Raw genomic sequence first — 17,003 nt, 5'->3', positions numbered from 1 at the left:
CTTTCAAGTCCTCTTGGCAGCCTTACTTCAGTCTATTTTTGGACGATAGCTGTCATTTATAACTCTGCAGGTTTGTGAATTACAGTGTCCCTGAGCTCCTTTCTTCAACTCGCTTTCTTGTGAGCTGGCCGCAACACCGCAGGATGGCTTCAGGCCCTAATCTGGTTCCGGCACGGCATGCTGAGCCTTTGGTTATTTCCTCTTCCTGGTGGGAAATGAGAGTTAAATTTGCCCGTCCAGACACCTCCAGCTAGTCTCTCATTGGTTCTCGCTATTCCTGTTCATCTTCCGCAGAAATTGCAAACTGGGCCAAACAGGAGGTTAAAGGCGCTGACTCTCCAAGTGGGGAGAGTGTTAGTAAAGCGTCTGGAATGTTGCACCCGAGTACCAGGGGAGGAAAACTGAGACATATTTGAACACGTCTCCCATTCACACGGTTGATCATACTCTGGGTTCCACATGCATGTTTTAGCTGAAGGAAGAATACCTTAAACCTGGAGAGTTGAGACCCGTGGAATGGGTACCATGCAATATGACTTCAAAGGGTCTTCATTTGCTCACCGAACCTCCCCAATCCTATCACTGCTGCGTTTATGCCCCTGTACACATGCTTGATTCTCTTTCGGAGACATAGCAATCCATAGGTTTTAAGATACTTACTAGTCAGGTACATTCTTAGGCGTTTAATATGCGGTGTTGAGTCCATTTCGTTGAGCAAGGAGTAGCTCTTGTCTATTCCATATTTGGCTTAAGGAACTTTATCTGTGCTCATTTCAATCTCTGGTTTTATGCAGCACCCCAACTCACCTTTCCCCTTAAGCAAGCATAAGTTGGTTTTCTAAATTTGAGACCCTGTTCTGTTCTGTAATTCAGTTCCTGTGTAGCCAAGTTTACATTCCGTGTATTACAGATATCTTATGATGTTTCTTTTTCTGTGTGACTTATTTCAGTTAGAATCATCATACCTGAATCCACTCATTGTGCTGCTAAGGGCCTGATGACACAGATTTCATTGCTGAGTGATATTGCTTTGTAAGTAAATACCACAACTTCTTTATCCATTTTTCACTTTCTGCGATGTTGAACTTGTACTGTAAACGAGGTTCTTGTAAACAGAGCCGTTCCAAACTTTGGGGTGGCTGTGTCTTTTTGATTTTAATTTCCCTAAGCTATAGGACCATAAGTGGAAGTGCCCTAGGTTCTGTTGCTTTGTTTTTTTGATGTTTCAGGAAACACCATACACTTCTCCCGAGTGGTTGTTGGCAATTTACATCCCGCCCATCAGCATAACAAGGCTCCCAGTTCTCCATGGCCTGTCCTGCCTTTCTGGATTTTACACTTTTTTCAGATGGCCCTTTTGACCGGGGGGAAGTGAGACTTCATTGTAGTGCAGATTTCCTTTGCAAGCTTGCTTGGTTGGCCAAAAAGGGCGTATGCGTTTTTTCCTGAATATATTCAGGAAAAAACGCATACGCCCTTTTTGGCCAAGTGCATCATTGTGGACGTTCTGCCTCTTTTCCTATGCATTCAATGCAATTCCAGTCTACCTCCTGAAATCGGTTTCCTGCAATTCTGCCCCGCTTTCAAGTCCTCTTGGCAGCCTTACTTCAGTCTATTTTTGGACGATAGCTGTCATTTATAACTCTGCAGGTTTGTGAATTACAGTGCCCCTGAGCTCCTTTCTTCAACTCGCTTTCTTGTGAGCTGGCCGCAACACCGCAGGATGGCTTCAGGCCCTAATCTGGTTCCGGCACGGCACACTGAGCCTTTGGTTATTTCCTCTTCCTGGTGGGAAATGAGAGTTAAATTTGCCCGTCCAGACACCCCAGCTAGCCTCTCATTGGTTCTCGCTATTCCTGTTCATCTTCCGCAGAAATTGCAAACTGGGCCAAACAGGAGGTTAAAGGGACTGACTCTGCAAGTGGGGAGAGTGTTAGTAAAGCGTCTGGAATGTTGCACCCGAGTACCAGGGGAGGAAAACTGAGACATATTTGAACACGTCTCCCGTTCACATGGTTGATCATACTTGGGTTCCATATGCATGTTTTAGCTGAAGGAAGAATACCGAAAACCTGGGTAGTTGAAACCCGTGGAATGGGTACCATGCAATATGACTTCAAAGGGTCTTCATTTGCTCACCGAACCTCTCCAATCCTATCACTGCTGCGTTTATGCCCCTGTACACATGCTTGATTCTCTTTCGGAGACATAGCAATCCATAGGTTTTAAGATACTTACTAGTCAGGTACATTCTTAGGCGTTTAATATGCGGTGTTGAGTCCATTTCATTGAGCAAGGAGTAGCTCTTGTCTATTCCATATTTGGCTTAAGGAACTTTATCTGTGCTCATTTCAATCTCTGGTTTTATGCAGCACCCCAACTCACCTTTCCCCTTAAGCAAGCATAAGTTGGTTTTCTAAATTTGAGACCCTGTTCTGTTCTGTAATTCAGTTCCTGTGTAGCCAAGTTTACATTCCGTGTATTACTGATATCTTATGATGTTTCTTTTTCTGTGTGACTTATTTCAGTTAGAATCATCATACCTGAATCCGCTCATTGTGCTGCTAAGGGCCTGATGACACAGATTTCATTGCTGAGTGATATTGCTTTGTAAGTAAATACCACAACTTCTTTATCCATTTTTCACTTTCTGCGATGTTGAACTTGTACTGTAAACGAGGTTCTTGTAAACAGAGCCGTTCCAAACTTTGGGGTGGCTGTGTCTTTTTGATTTTGAATTCCCTAAGCTATAGGACCATAAGTGGAAGTGCCCTAGGCTCTGTTGCTTTGTTTTTTACATGTTTAAGGAAACACCATACACTTCTCCCGAGTGGTTGTTGGCAATTTACATCCCGCCCATCAGCATAACAAGGCTCCCAGTTCTCCATGGCCTGTCCTGCCTTTCTGGATTTTACACTTTTTTCAGATGGCCCTTTTGACCAGGGGGAAGTGAGACTTCATTGTAGTGCAGATTTCCTTTGCAAGCTTGCTTGGTTGGCCAAAAAGTGCGTATGCGTTTTTTCCTGAATATATTCAGGAAAAAACGCATACGCCCTTTTTGGCCAAGTGCATCATTGTGGACGTTCTGCCTCTTTTCCTATGCTTTCAATGCAATTCCAGTCTACCTCCTGAAATCGGTTTCCTGCAATGCTGCCCCGCTTTCAAGTCCTCTTGGCAGCCTTACTTCAGTCTATTTTTGGACGATAGCTGTCATTTATAACTCTGCAGGTTTGTGAATTACAGTGCCCCTGAGCTCCTTTCTTCAACTCGCTTTCTTGTGACCTGGCCACAACACCGCAGGATGGCTTCAGGCCCTAATCTGGTTCCGGCACGGCACGCTGAGCCTTTGGTTAATTCCTCTTCCTGGTGGGAAATGAGAGTTAAATTTGCCCGTCCAGACACCTCCAGCTAGTCTCTCATTGGTTCTCGCTATTCCTGTTCATCTTCCGCAGAAATTGCAAACTGGGCCAAACATGAGGTTAAAGACACTGACTCTCCAAGTCGGGAGAGTGTTAGTAAAGCGTCTGGAATGTTGCACCCGAGTACCAGGGGAGGAAAACTGAGACATATTTGAACACGTCTCCCGATCACATGGTTGATCATACTCTGGGTTCACATGCATGTTTTAGCTGAAGGAAGAATACCTAAAACCTGGGTAGTTGAAACCCGTGGAATGGGTACCATGCAATATGACTTCAAAGGGTCTTCATTTGCTCACCGAACCTCTCCAATCCTATCACTGCTGCGTTTATGCCCCTGTACACATGCTTGATTCTCTTTCGGAGACATAGCAATCCATAGGTTTTAAGATACTTACTAGTCAGGTACATTCTTAGGCGTTTAATATGCGGTGTTGAGTCCATTTCGTTGAGCAAGGAGTAGCTCTTGTCTATTCCATATTTGACTTAAGGAACTTTATCTGTGCTCATTTCAATCTCTGGTTTTATGCAGCACCCCAACTCACCTTTACCCTTAAGCAAGCATAAGTTGGTTTTCTAAATTTGAGACCCTGTTCTGTTCTGTAATTCAGTTCCTGTGTAGCCAAGTTTACATTCCGTGTATTACTGATATCTTATGATGTTTCTTTTTCTGTGTGACTTACTTCAGTTAGAATCATCATACCTGAATCCACTCATTGTGCTGCTAAGGGCCTGATGACACAGATTTCATTGCTGAGTGATATTCCTTTGTAAGTAAATACCACAACTTCTTTATCCATTTTTCACTTTCTGCGATGTTGAACTTGTACTGTAAACGAGGTTCTTGTAAACAGAGCCGTTCCAAACTTTGGGGTGGCTGTGTCTTTTTGATTTTAATTTCCCTAAGCTATAGGACCATAAGTGGAAGTGCCCTAGGTTCTGTTGCTTTGTTTTTTAGATGTTTCAGGAAACACCATACACTTCTCCCGAGTGGTTGTTGGCAATTTACATCCCGCCCATCAGCATAACAAGGCTCCCAGTTCTCCATGGCCTGTCCTGCCTTTCTGGATTTTATACTTTTTTCAGATGGCCCTTTTGACCGGGGGGAAGTGAGACTTCATTGTAGTTCAGATTTCTTTGCAAGCTTCCTTGGTTGGCCAAGAAGGGCGTATGCGTTTTTTCCTGAATATATTCAGGAAAAAACGCATACGCCCTTTTTGGCCAAGTGCATCATTGTGGACGTTCTGCCTCTTTTCCTATGCTTTCAATGCAATTCCAGTCTACCTCCTGAAATCGGTTTCCTGCAATTCTGCCCCGCTTTCAAGTCCTCTTGGCAGCCTTACTTCAGTCTATTTTTGGACGATAGCTGTCATTTATAACTGTGCAGGTTTGTGAATTACAGTGCCCCTGCGCTCCTTTCTTCAACTCGGTTTCTTTTGAGCTGGCCGCAACACCGCAGGATGACTTCAGGCCCTAATCTGGTTCCGGCACGGCACGCTGAGCCTTTGGTTAATTCCTCTTCCTGGTGGGAAATGAGAGTTAAATTTGCCCGTCCAGACACCTCCAGCTAGTCTCTCATTGGTTCTCGCTATTCCTGTTCATCTTCCGCAGAAATTGCAAACTGGGCCAAACAGGAGGTTAAAGGCGCTGACTCTCCAAGTGGGGAGAGTGTTAGTAAAGCGTCTAGAATGTTGCACCCGAGTACCAGGGGAGAAAAACTGAGACATATTTGAACACGTCTCCCGTTCACATGGTTGATCATACTCTGGGTTCCACATGCATGTTTTAGCTGAAGGAAGAATACCTTAAACCTGGAGAGTTGAGACCCGTGGAATGGGTACCATGCAATATGTGTTCAAAGGGTCTTCATTTGCTCACCGAACCGCTCCAATCCTATCACTGCTGCGTTTATGCCCCTGTACACACGCTTCATTCTCTTTTGGAGACATAGCAATCCATAGGTTTTAAGATACTTATTAGTCAGGTACATTCTTAGGCGTTTAATATGGGGTGTTGAGTCCATTTCGTTGAGCAAGGAGTAGCTCTTGTCTATTCCATATTTGGCTTAAGGAACTTTATCTGTGCTCATTTCAATCTCTGGTTTTATGCAGCACCGCAACTCACCTTTCCCCTTAAGCAAGCATAAGTTGGTTTTCTAAATTTGAGACCCTGTTCTGTTTTGGAATGCAGTTCCTGTGTAGCCAAGTTTACATTCCGTGTATTAGTGATATCTTATGATGTTTCTTTTTCTGTGTGACTTATTTCAGTTAGAATCATCGTACCTGAATCCGCTCATTGTGCTGCTAAGGGCCTGATGACACAGATTTCATTGCTGAGTGATATTGCTTTGTAAGTAAATACCACAACTTCTTTATCCATTTTTCACTTTCTGCGATGTTGAACTTGTACTGTAAACGAGGTTCTTGTAAACAGAGCCGTTCCAAACTTTGGGGTGGCTGTGTCTTTTTGATTTTAATTTCCCTAAGCTATAGGACCATAAGTGGAAGTGCCCTAGGTTCTGTTGCTTTGTTTTTTAGATGTTTCAGGAAACACCATACACTTCTCCCGAGTGGTTGTTGGCAATTTACATCCCGCCCATCAGCATAACAAGGCTCCCAGTTCTCCATGGCCTGTCCTGCCTTTCTGGATTTTACACTTTTTTCAGATGGCCCTTTTGACCGGGGGGAAGTGAGACTTCATTGTAGTGCAGATTTCCTTTGCAAGCTTGCTTGGTTGGCCAAAAAGGGCGTATGCGTTTTTTCCTGATTATATTCAGGAAAAAACGCATACGCCCTTTTTGGCCAAGTGCATCATTGTGGACGTTCTGCCTCTTTTCCTATGCTTTCAATGCAATTCCAGTCTACCTCCTGAAATCGGTTTCCTGCAATTCTGCCCCGCTTTCAAGTCCTCTTGGCAGCCTTACTTCAGTCGATTTTTGGACGATAGCTGTCATTTATAACTCTGCAGGTTTGTGAATTACAGTGCCCCTGAGCTCCTTTCTTCAACTCGCTTTCTTGTGACCTGGCCGCAATACCGCAGGATGGCTTCAGGCCCTAATCTGGTTCCGGCCTGGCATGCTGAGCCTTTGGTTAATTCCGCTTCCTGGTGGGAAATGAGAGTTAAATTTGCCCGTCCAGACACCTCCAGCTAGCCTCTCATTGGTTCTCGCTATTCTTGTTCATCTTCCGCAGAAATTGCAAACTGGGCCAAAAAGGAGGTTAAAGGGACTGACTCTCCAAGTGGGGAGAGTGTTAGTAAAGCGTCTGGAATGTTGCACCCGAGTACCAGGGGAGGAAAACTGAGACATATTTGAACACGTCTCCTGATCACATGGTTGATCATACTCTAGGTTCCACATGCATGTTTTAGCTGAAGGAAGAATACCTTAAACCTGGGTAGTTGAAACCTGTGGAATGGGTACCATGCAATATGACTTCAAAGGGTCTTCATTTGCTCACCGAACCTCTCCAATCCTAGCACTGCTGCGTTTATGCCCCTGTACACATGCTTGATTCTCTTTCGGAGACATAGCAATCCATAGGTTTTAAGATACTTACTAGTCAGGTACATTCTTAGGCGTTTAATATGGGGTGTTGAGTCCATTTCGTTGAGCAAGGAGTAGCTCTTGTCTATTCCATATTTGGCTTAAGGAACTTTATCTGTGCTCATTTCAATCTCTGGTTTTATGCAGCACCCCAACTCACCTTTACCCTTAAGCAAGAATAAGTTGGTTTTCTAAATTTGAGACCCTGTTCTGTTCTGTAATTCAGTTCCTGTGTAGCCAAGTTTACATTCCGTGTATTAGTGATATCTTATGATGTTTCTTTTTCTGTGTGACTTATTTCAGTTAGAATCATCATACCTGAATCCACTCATTGTGCTGCTAAGGGCCTGATGACACAGATTTCATTGCTGAGTGATATTGCTTTGTAAGTAAATACCACAACTTCTTTATCCATTTTTCACTTTCTGCGATGTTGAACTTGTACTGTAAACGAGGTTCTTGTAAACAGAGCCGTTCCAAACTTTGGGGTGGCTGTGTCTTTTTGATTTTAATTTCCCTAAGCTATAGGACCATAAGTGGAAGTGCCCTAGGTTCTGTTGCTTTGTTTTTTAGATGTTTCAGGAAACACCATACACTTCTCCCGAGTGGTTGTTGGCAATTGACATCCCGCCCATCAGCATAACAAGGCTCCCAGTTCTCCATGGCCTGTCCTGCCTTTCTGGATTTTACACTTTTTTCAGATGGCCCTTTTGACCGGGGGGAAGTGAGACTTCATTGTAGTGCAGATTTCCTTTGCAAGCTTGCTTGGTTGGCCAAAAAGGGCGTATGCGTTTTTTCCTGAATATATTCAGGAAAAAACGCATACGCCCTTTTTGGCCAAGTGCATCATTGTGGACGTTCTGCCTCTTTTCCTATGCTTTCAATGCAATTCCAGTCTACCTCCTGAAATCGGTTTCCTGCAATTCTGCCCCGCTTTCAAGTCCTCTTGGTAGCCTTACTTCAGTCTATTTTTGGACGATAGCTGTCATTTATAACTCTGCAGGTTTGTGAATTACAGTGCCCCTGAGCTCCTTTCTTCAACTCGCTTTCTTTTGAGCTGGCCGCAACACCGCAGGATGGCTTCAGGCCCTAATCTGGTTCCGGTACGGCATGCTGAGCCTTTGGTTATTTCCTCTTCCTGTTGGGAAATGAGAGTTAAATTTGCCCGTCCAGACACCTCCAGCTAGCCTCTCATTGGTTCTCGCTATTCCTGTTCATCTTCCGCAGAAATTGCAAACTGTGCCAAACAGGAGGTTAAAGGCGCTGACTCTCCAAGTGGGGAGAGTGTTAGTAAAGCGTCTGGAATGTTGCACCCGAGTACCAGGGGAGGAAAACTGAGACATATTTGAACACGTCTCCCGATCACATGGTTGATCATACTCTGGGTTCCACATGCATGTTTTAGCTGAAGGAAGAATACCTAAAACCTGGGTAGTTGAAACCCGTGGAATGGGTACCATGCAATATGACTTCAAAGGGTCTTCATTTGCTCACCGAACATATCCAATCCTATCACTGCTGCGTTTATGCCCCTGTACACATGCTTGATTCTCTTTCGGAGACATAGCAATCCATAGGTTTTAAGATACTTACTAGTCAGGTACATTCTTAGGCGTTTAATATGCGGTGTTGAGTCCATTTCGTTGAGCAACGAGTAGCTCTTGTCTATTCTATATTTGGCTTAAGGAACTTTATCTGTGCTCATTTCAATCTCTGGTTTTATGCAGCACCCCAACTCACCTTTCCCCTTAAGCAAGCATAAGTTGGTTTTCTAAATTTGAGACCCTGTTCTGTTTTGGAATGCAGTTCCTGTGTAGCCAAGTTTAATTCCGTGTATTAGTGATATCTTATGATGTTTCTTTTTCTGTGTGACTTATTTCAGTTAGAATCATAGTACCTGAATCTACTCATTATGCTGCTACGGGCCTGATGACATAGATTTCATTGCTGAGTGATACTGCATTGTACGTAAGTACCACAAGTTCTTTATCCATTTTTCACTTTCTGCAATGTTGAACTTGTACTGTAAACGAGGTTCTTGTAAACAGAGCCGTTCTAAACTTTGGGGTGGCTGTGTCTTTTTGATTTTAATTTCCCTAAGCTATAGGACCATAAGTGGAAGTGCCCTAGGCTCTGTTGCTTTGTTTTTTAGATGTTTCAGGAAACACCATACACTTCTCCCGAGTGTCTGTTGGCAATTTACATCCCGCCCATCAGCATAACAAGGCTCCCAGTTCTCCATGGCCTGTTGCCTTTCTGGATTTTACACTTTTTTCAGATGGCCCTTTTGACCGGGGGGAAGTGAGACTTCATTGTAGTGCAGATTTCCTTTGCAAGCTTGCTTGGTTGGCCAAAAAGGGCGTATGCGTTTTTCCTGATTATATTCAGGAAAAAACGCATACGCCCTTTTTGGCCAAGTGCATCATTGTGGACGTTCTGCCTCTTTTCCTATGCTTTCAATGCAATTCCAGTCTACCTCCTGAAATCGGTTTCCTGCAATTCTGCCCCGCTTTCAAGTCCTCTTGGCAGCCTTACTTCAGTCTATTTTTGGACGATAGCTGTCATTTATAACTCTGCAGGTTTGTGAATTACAGTGCCCCTGAGTTCCTTTCTTCAACTCGCTTTCTTGTGACCTGGCCGCAACACCGCAGGATGGCTTCAGGCCCTAATCTGGTTCCGGCCCGGCATGCTGAGCCTTTGGTTAATTCCTCTTCCTGGTGGGAAATGAGAGTTAAATTTGCCCGTCCAGACACCTCCAGCTAGCCTCTCATTGGTTCTCGCTATTCCTGTTCATCTTCCGCAGAAATTGCAAACTGGGCCAAACAGGAGGTTAAAGGCGCTGACTCTCCAAGTGGGGAGAGTGTTAGTAAAGCGTCTGGAATGTTGCACCCGAGTACCAGGGGAGGAAAACTGAGACATATTGGAACACGTCTCCCGATCACATGGTTGATCATACTCTGGGTTCCACATGCATGTTTTAGCTGAAGGAAGAATACCTAAAACCTGGGTAGTTGAAACCCGTGGAATGGGTACCATGCAATATGACTTCAAAGGGTCTTCATTTGCTCACCGAACCTCTCCAATCCTATCATGCTGCATTTATGCCCCTGTACACATGCTTGATTCTCTTTCGGAGACATAGCAATCCATAGGTTTTAAGATACTTACTAGTCAGGTACATTCTTAGGTGTTTAATATGGGGTTTTGAGTCCATTTCGTTGAGCAAGGAGTAGCTCTTGTATATTCCATATTTGGCTTAAGGAACTTTATCTGTGCTCATTTCAATCTCTGGTTTTATACAGCACCCCAACTCACCTTTCCCCTTAAGCAAGCATAAGTTGGTTTTCTAAATTTGAGACCCTGTTCTGTTTTGGAATGCAGTTCCTGTGTAGCCAAGTTTACATTCCGTGTATTAGTGATATCTTATGATGTTTCTTTTTCTGTGTGACTTATTTCAGTTAGAATCATCGTACCTGAATCCACTCATTATGCTGCTACGGGCCTGATGACATAGATTTCGTTGCTGAATGATACTGCATTGTACGTAAGTACGACAAGTTCTTTATCCATTTTTCACTTTCTGTGATATTGAACTTGTACGGTAAACGAGGTTCTTGTAAACGGAGGCGTCCCAAACTTTGGGGTGGCTGTGTCTTTTTGATTTTAATTTCCCTAAGCTATAGGACCATAAGTGGAAGTGCCTTAGGCTCTGTTGCTTTGTTTTTTAGATGTTTCAGGAAACACCATACACTTCTCCCGAGTGTCTGTTGGCAATTTACATCCCGCCCATCAGCATAACAAGGCGCCCAGTTCTCCATGGCCTGTCCTGCCTTTCTGGATTTTACACTTTTTTCAGATGGCCCTTTTGACCGGGGGGAAGTGAGACTTCATTGTAGTGCAGATTTCCTTTGCAAGCTTGCTGGGTTGGCCAAAAAGGGCGTATGCGTTTTTTCCTGAATATATTCAGGAAAAAACGCATACGCCCTTTTTGGCCAAGTGCATCATTGTGGACGTTCTGCCTCTTTTCCTATGCTTTCAATGCAATTCCAGTCTACCTCCTGAAATCGGTTTCCTGCAATTCTGCCCCGCTTTCAAGTCCTCTTGGCAGCCTTACTTCAGTCTATTTTTGGACGATAGCTGTCATTTATAACTCTGCAGGTTTGTGAATTACAGTGCCCCTGAGCTCCTTTCTTCAACTCGCTTTCTTTTGAGCTGGCCGCAACACCGCAGGATGGCTTCAGGCCCTAATCTGGTTCCGGCACGGCACGCTGAGCCTTTGGTTAATTCCTCTTCCTGGTGGGAAATGAGAGTTAAATTTGCCCGTCCAGACACCTCCAACTAGCCTCATTGGTTCTCGCTATTCCTGTTCATCTTCCGCAGAAATTGCAAACTGGGCCAAACAGGAGGTTAAAGGGACTGACTCTCCAAGTCGGGAGAGTGTTAGTAAAGCGTCTGGAATGTTGCACCCGAGTACCAGGGTATGAAAACTGAGACATATTTGAACACGTCTCCCGATCACATGGTTGATCGTACTCTAGGTTCCACATGCATGTTTTAGCTGAAGGAAGAATACCTTAAACCTGGGTAGTTGAAACCCGTGTAATGGGTACCATGCAATATGACTTCAAAGGGTCTTCATTTGCTCACCGAACCTCTCCAATCCTATCACTGCTGCGTTTATGCCCCTGTACACATGCTTGATTCTCTTTCGGAGACATAGCAATCCATAGGTTTTAAGATACTTACTAGTCAGGTACATTCTTAGGCGTTTAATATGGGGTGTTGAGTCCATTTCGTTGAGCAAGGAGTAGCTCTTGTCTATTCCATATTTGGCTAAAGGAACTTTATCTGTGCTCATTTCAATCTCTGGTTTTATGCAGCACCCCAACTCACCTTTCCCCTTAAGCAAGAATAAGTTGGTTTTCTAAATTTGAGATCCTCTTCTGTTCTGTAATTCTGTACCTGTGTAGCCAAGTTTACATTCCGTGTATTACTGATATCTTATGATGTTTCTTTTTCTGTGTGACTTATTTCAGTTAGAATCATCATACCTGAATCCACTCATTGTGCTGCTAAGGGCCTGATGACACAGATTTCATTGCTGAGTGATATTGCTTTGTAAGTAAATACCACAACTTCTTTATCCATTTTTCACTTTCTGCGATGTTGAACTTGTACTGTAAACGAGGTTCTTGTAAACAGAGCCGTTCCAAACTTTGGGGTGGCTGTGTCTTTTTGATTTTAATTTCCCTAAGCTATAGGACCATAAGTGGAAGTGCCCTAGGTTCTGTTGCTTTGTTTTTTAGATGTTTCAGGAAACACCATACACTTCTCCCGAGTGGTTGTTGGCAATTTACATCCCGCCCATCAGCATAACAAGGCTCCCAGTTCTCCATGGCCTGTCCTGCCTTTCTGGATTTTACACTTTTTTCAGATGGCCCTTTTGACCGGGGGGAAGTGAGACTTCATTGTAGTGCAGATTTCCTTTGCAAGCTTGCTTGGTTGGCCAAAAAGGGCCTATGCGATTTTTCCTGAATATATTCAGGAAAAAACGCATAGGCCCTTTTTGGCCAAGTGCATCATTGTGGACGTTCTGCCTCTTTTCCTATGCTTTCAATGTAATTCCAGTCTACCTCCTGAAATCGGTTTCCTGCAATTCTGCCCCGCTTTCAAGTCCTCTTGGCAGCCTTACTTCAGTCTATTTTTGGACGATAGCTGTCATTTATAACTCTGCAGGTTTGTGAATTACAGTGCCCCTGAGCTCCTTTCTTCAACTCGCTTTCTTGTGAGCTGGCCGCAACACCGCAGGATGGCTTCAGGCCCTAATCTGGTTCCGGTACGGCACGCTGAGCCTTTGGTTATTTCCTCTTCCTGGTGGGAAATGAGAGTTAAATTTGCCCGTCCAGACACCTCCAGCTAGCCTCTCATTGGTTCTCGCTATTCCTGTTCATCTTCCGCAGAAATTGCAAACTGGGCCAAACAGGAGGTTAAAGGCGCTGACTCTCCAAGTGGGGAGAGTGTTAGTAAAGCGTCTGGAATGTTGCACCCGAGTACCAGGGGAGGAAAACTGAGACATATTTGAACACGTCTCCCGATCACATGGTTGATCATACTCTGGGTTCCACATGCATGTTTTAGCTGAAGGAAGAATACCTAAAACCTGGGTAGTTGAAACCCGTGGAATGGGTACCATGCAATGTGACTTCAAAGGTTCTTCATTTGCTCACCGAACCTCTCCAATCCTATCACTGCTGCGTTTATGCCCCTGTACACATGCTTGATTCTCTTTTGGAGACATAGCAATCCATAGGTTTTAAGATACTTACTAGTCAGGTACATTCTTAGGCGTTTAATATGCGGTGTTAAGTCCATTTCGTTGAGCAAGGAGTAGCTCTTGTCTATTCCATATTTGGCTTAAGGAACTTTATCTGTGCTCATTTCAATCTCTGGTTTTATGCAGCACCCCAACTCACCTTTACCCTTAAGCAAGCATAAGTTGGTTTTCTAAATTTGAGACCCTGTTCTGTTCTGTAATTCAGTTCCTGTGTAGCCAAGTTTACATTCCGTGTATTAGTGATATCTTATGATGTTTCTTTTTCTGTGTGACTTATTTCAGTTAGAATCATCATACCTGAATCCACTCATTGTGCTGCTAAGGGCCTGATGACATAGATTTCATTGCTGAGTGTTATTGCTTTGTAAGTAAATACCACAGCTTCTTTATCCATTTTTCATTTTCTGCGATGTTGAACTTGTACTGTAAACGAGGTTCTTGTAAACAGAGCCGTCCCAAACTTTGGGGTGGCTGTGTCTTTTTGATTTTAATTTCCCTAAGCTATAGGACCATAAGTGGAAGTGCCCTAGGCTCTGTTGCTTTGTTTTTTAGATGTTTCAGGAAACACCATACACTTCTCGCAAGTGTCTGTTGGCAATTTACATCCCACCCATCAGCATAACAAGGCTCCCAGTTCTCCATGGCCTGTCCTGCCTTTCTGGATTTTACACTTTTTTCAGATGGCCCTTTTGACCGGGGGGAAGTGAGACTTCATTGTAGTGCAGATTTCCTTTGCAAGCTTGCTGGGTTGGCCAAAAAGGGCGTATGCGTTTTTTCCTGAATATATTCAGGAAAAAACGCATACGCCCTTTTTGGCCAAGTGCATCATTGTGGACGTTCTGCCTCTTTTCCTATGCTTTCAATGCAATTCCAGTCTACCTCCTGAAATCGGTTTCCTGCAATTCTGCCCCGCTTTCAAGTCCTCTTGGCAGCCTTACTTCAGTCTATTTTTGGACGATAGCTGTCATTTATAACTCTGCAGATTTGTGAATTACAGTGCCCCTGAGCTCCTTTCTTCAACTCGCTTTCTTTTGAGCTGGCCGCAACACCGCAGGATGGCTTCAGGCCCTAATCTGGTTCCGGCACGGCACGCTGAGCCTTTGGTTAATTCCTCTTCCTGGTGGGAAATGAGAGTTAAATTTGCCCGTCCAGACACCTCCAGCTAGCCTCTCATTGGTTCTCGCTATTCCTGTTCATCTTCCGCAGAAATTGCAAACTGGACCAAACAGGAGGTTAAAGGCGCTGACTCTCCAAGTGGGGAGAGTGTTAGTAAAGCGTCTGGAATGTTGCACCCGAGTACCAGGGGAGGAAAACTGAGACATATTTGAACACGTCTCCCGATCACATGTTTGATCATACTCTGGGTTCCACATGCATGTTTTAGCTGAAGGAAGAATACCTAAAACCTGGGTAGTTGAAACCCGTGGAATGGGTACCATGCAATATGACTTCAAAGGGTCTTCATTTGCTCACCGAACCTCTCCAATCCTATCACTGCTGCGTTTATGCCCCTGTACACATGCTTGATTCTCTTTTGGAGACATAGCAATCCATAGGTTTTAAGACACTTACTAGTCAGGTAAATTCTTAGGCGTTTAATATGCGGTGTTAAGTCCATTTCGTTGAGCAAGGAGTAGCTCTTGTCTATTCCATATTTGGCTTAAGGAACTTTATCTGTGCTCATTTCAATCTCTGGTTTTATGCAGCACCCCAACTCACCTTTACCCTTAAGCAAGCATAAGTTGGTTTTCTAAATTTGAGACCCTGTTCTGTTCTGTAATTCAGTTCCTGTGTAGCCAAGTTTACATTCCGTGTATTAGTGATATCTTATGATGTTTCTTTTTCTGTGTGACTTATTTCAGTTAGAATCATCATACCTGAATCCACTCATTGTGCTGCTAAGGGCCTGATGACATAGATTTCATTGCTGAGTGTTATTGCTTTGTAAGTAAATACCACAGCTTCTTTATCCATTTTTCATTTTCTGCGATGTTGAACTTGTACTGTAAACGAGGTTCTTGTAAACAGAGCCGTCCCAAACTTTGGGGTGGCTGTGTCTTTTTGATTTTAATTTCCCTAAGCTATAGGACCATAAGTGGAAGTGCCCTAGGCTCTGTTGCTTTGTTTTTTAGATGTTTCAGGAAACACCATACACTTCTACCAAGTGTCTGTTGGCAATTTACATCCCACCCATCAGCATAACAAGGCTCCCAGTTCTCCATGGCCTGTCCTGCCTTTCTGGATTTTACACTTTTTTCAGATGGCCCTTTTGACCGGGGGGAAGTGAGACTTCATTGTAGTGCAGATTTCCTTTGCAAGCTTGCTTGGTTGGCCAAAAAGGGCGTATGCGTTTTTTCCTGAATATATTCAGGAAAAAACGCATACGCCCTTTTTGGCCAAGTGCATCATTGTGGACGTTCTGCCTCTTTTCCTATGCTTTCAATGCAATTCCAGTCTACCTCCTGAAATCGGTTTCCTGCAATTCTGCCCCGCTTTCAAGTCCTCTTGGCAGCCTTACTTCAGTCTATTTTTGGACGATAGCTGTCATTTATAACTCTGCAGGTTTGTGAGTTACAGTGCCCCTGAGCTCCTTTCTTCAACTCGTTTTCTTGTGAGCTGGCCGCAACACCGCTGGATGGCTTCAGGCCCTAATCTGGTTCCGGCACGGCATGCTGAGCCTTTGGTTATTTCCTCTTTCTGGTGGGAAATGAGAGTTAAATTTGCCCGTCCAGACACCTCCAGCTAGTCTCTCATTGGTTCTCGCTATTCCTGTTCATCTTCCGCAGAAATTGCAAACGGGGCCAAACAGGAGGTTAAAGGTGCTGACTCTCCAAGTGGGGAGAGTGTTAGTAAAGCGTCTGGAATGTTGCACCCGAGTACCAGGGGAGGAAAACTGAGACATATATGAACACGTCTCCCGTTCACACGGTTGATCATACTCTGGGTTCCACATGCATGTTTTAGCTGAAGGAAGAATACCTTAAACCTGGAGAGTTGAGACCCGTGTAATGGGTACCATGCAATATGACTTCAAAGTGTCTTCATTTGCTCACGAACCTCTCCAATCCAATCACTGCTGCGTTTATGCCCCTGTACACATGCTTGATTCTCTTTCGGACACATAGCAATCCATAGGTTTTAAGATACTTACTAGACAGGTACATTCTTAGGCGTTTAATATGCGGTGTTGAGTCCATTTCGTTGAGCAAGGAGTAGCTCTTGTCTATTCCATATTTGGCTTAAGGAACTTTATCTGTGCTCATTTCAATCTCTGGTTTTATGCAGCACCCCAACTCACCTTTACCCTTAAGCAAGAATAAGTTGGTTTTCTAAATTTGAGACCCTGTTCTGTTCTGTAATTCAGTTCCTGTGTAGCCAAGTTTACATTCCGTGTATTACTGATATCTTATGATGTTTCTTTTTCTGTGTGACTTATTTCAGTTAGAATCATCATACCTGAATCCACTCATTGTGCTGCTAAGGGCCTGATGACACAGATTTCATTGCTGAGTGATATTGCTTTGTAAGTAAATACCACAACTTCTTTATCCATTTTTCACTTTCTGCGATGTTGAACTTGTACTGTAAACGAGGTTCTTGTAAACAGAGCCGTTCCAAACTTTGGGGTGGCTGTGTCTTTTTGATTTTAATTTCCCTAAGCTATAGGACCGTAAGTGGAAGTGCCCTAGGTTCTGTTGCTTTGTTT

At 43.9% G+C, this 17,003-nt stretch overlaps 1 long non-coding RNA gene across 4 annotated transcripts in view; it reads left to right on the top strand.

The window, feature by feature from the left end:
* Positions 1 to 17,003, top strand: part of LOC307181391 — a 1,281,417-nt gene that overhangs the window by 980,014 nt on the left and 284,400 nt on the right. The gene's annotated exons all lie outside the window — the stretch shown is intronic.

The sequence above is a fragment of the Stenella coeruleoalba genome (genome assembly GCF_951394435.1).
Source record: "Stenella coeruleoalba genome assembly, contig: scaffold_63, whole genome shotgun sequence".
In the NCBI taxonomy this organism is placed as follows: domain Eukaryota; kingdom Metazoa; phylum Chordata; class Mammalia; order Artiodactyla; family Delphinidae; genus Stenella; species Stenella coeruleoalba.
The sequence above is the reverse complement of the archived record's forward strand: the minus strand, read 5'-3'. Positions and strand labels throughout refer to the sequence as shown.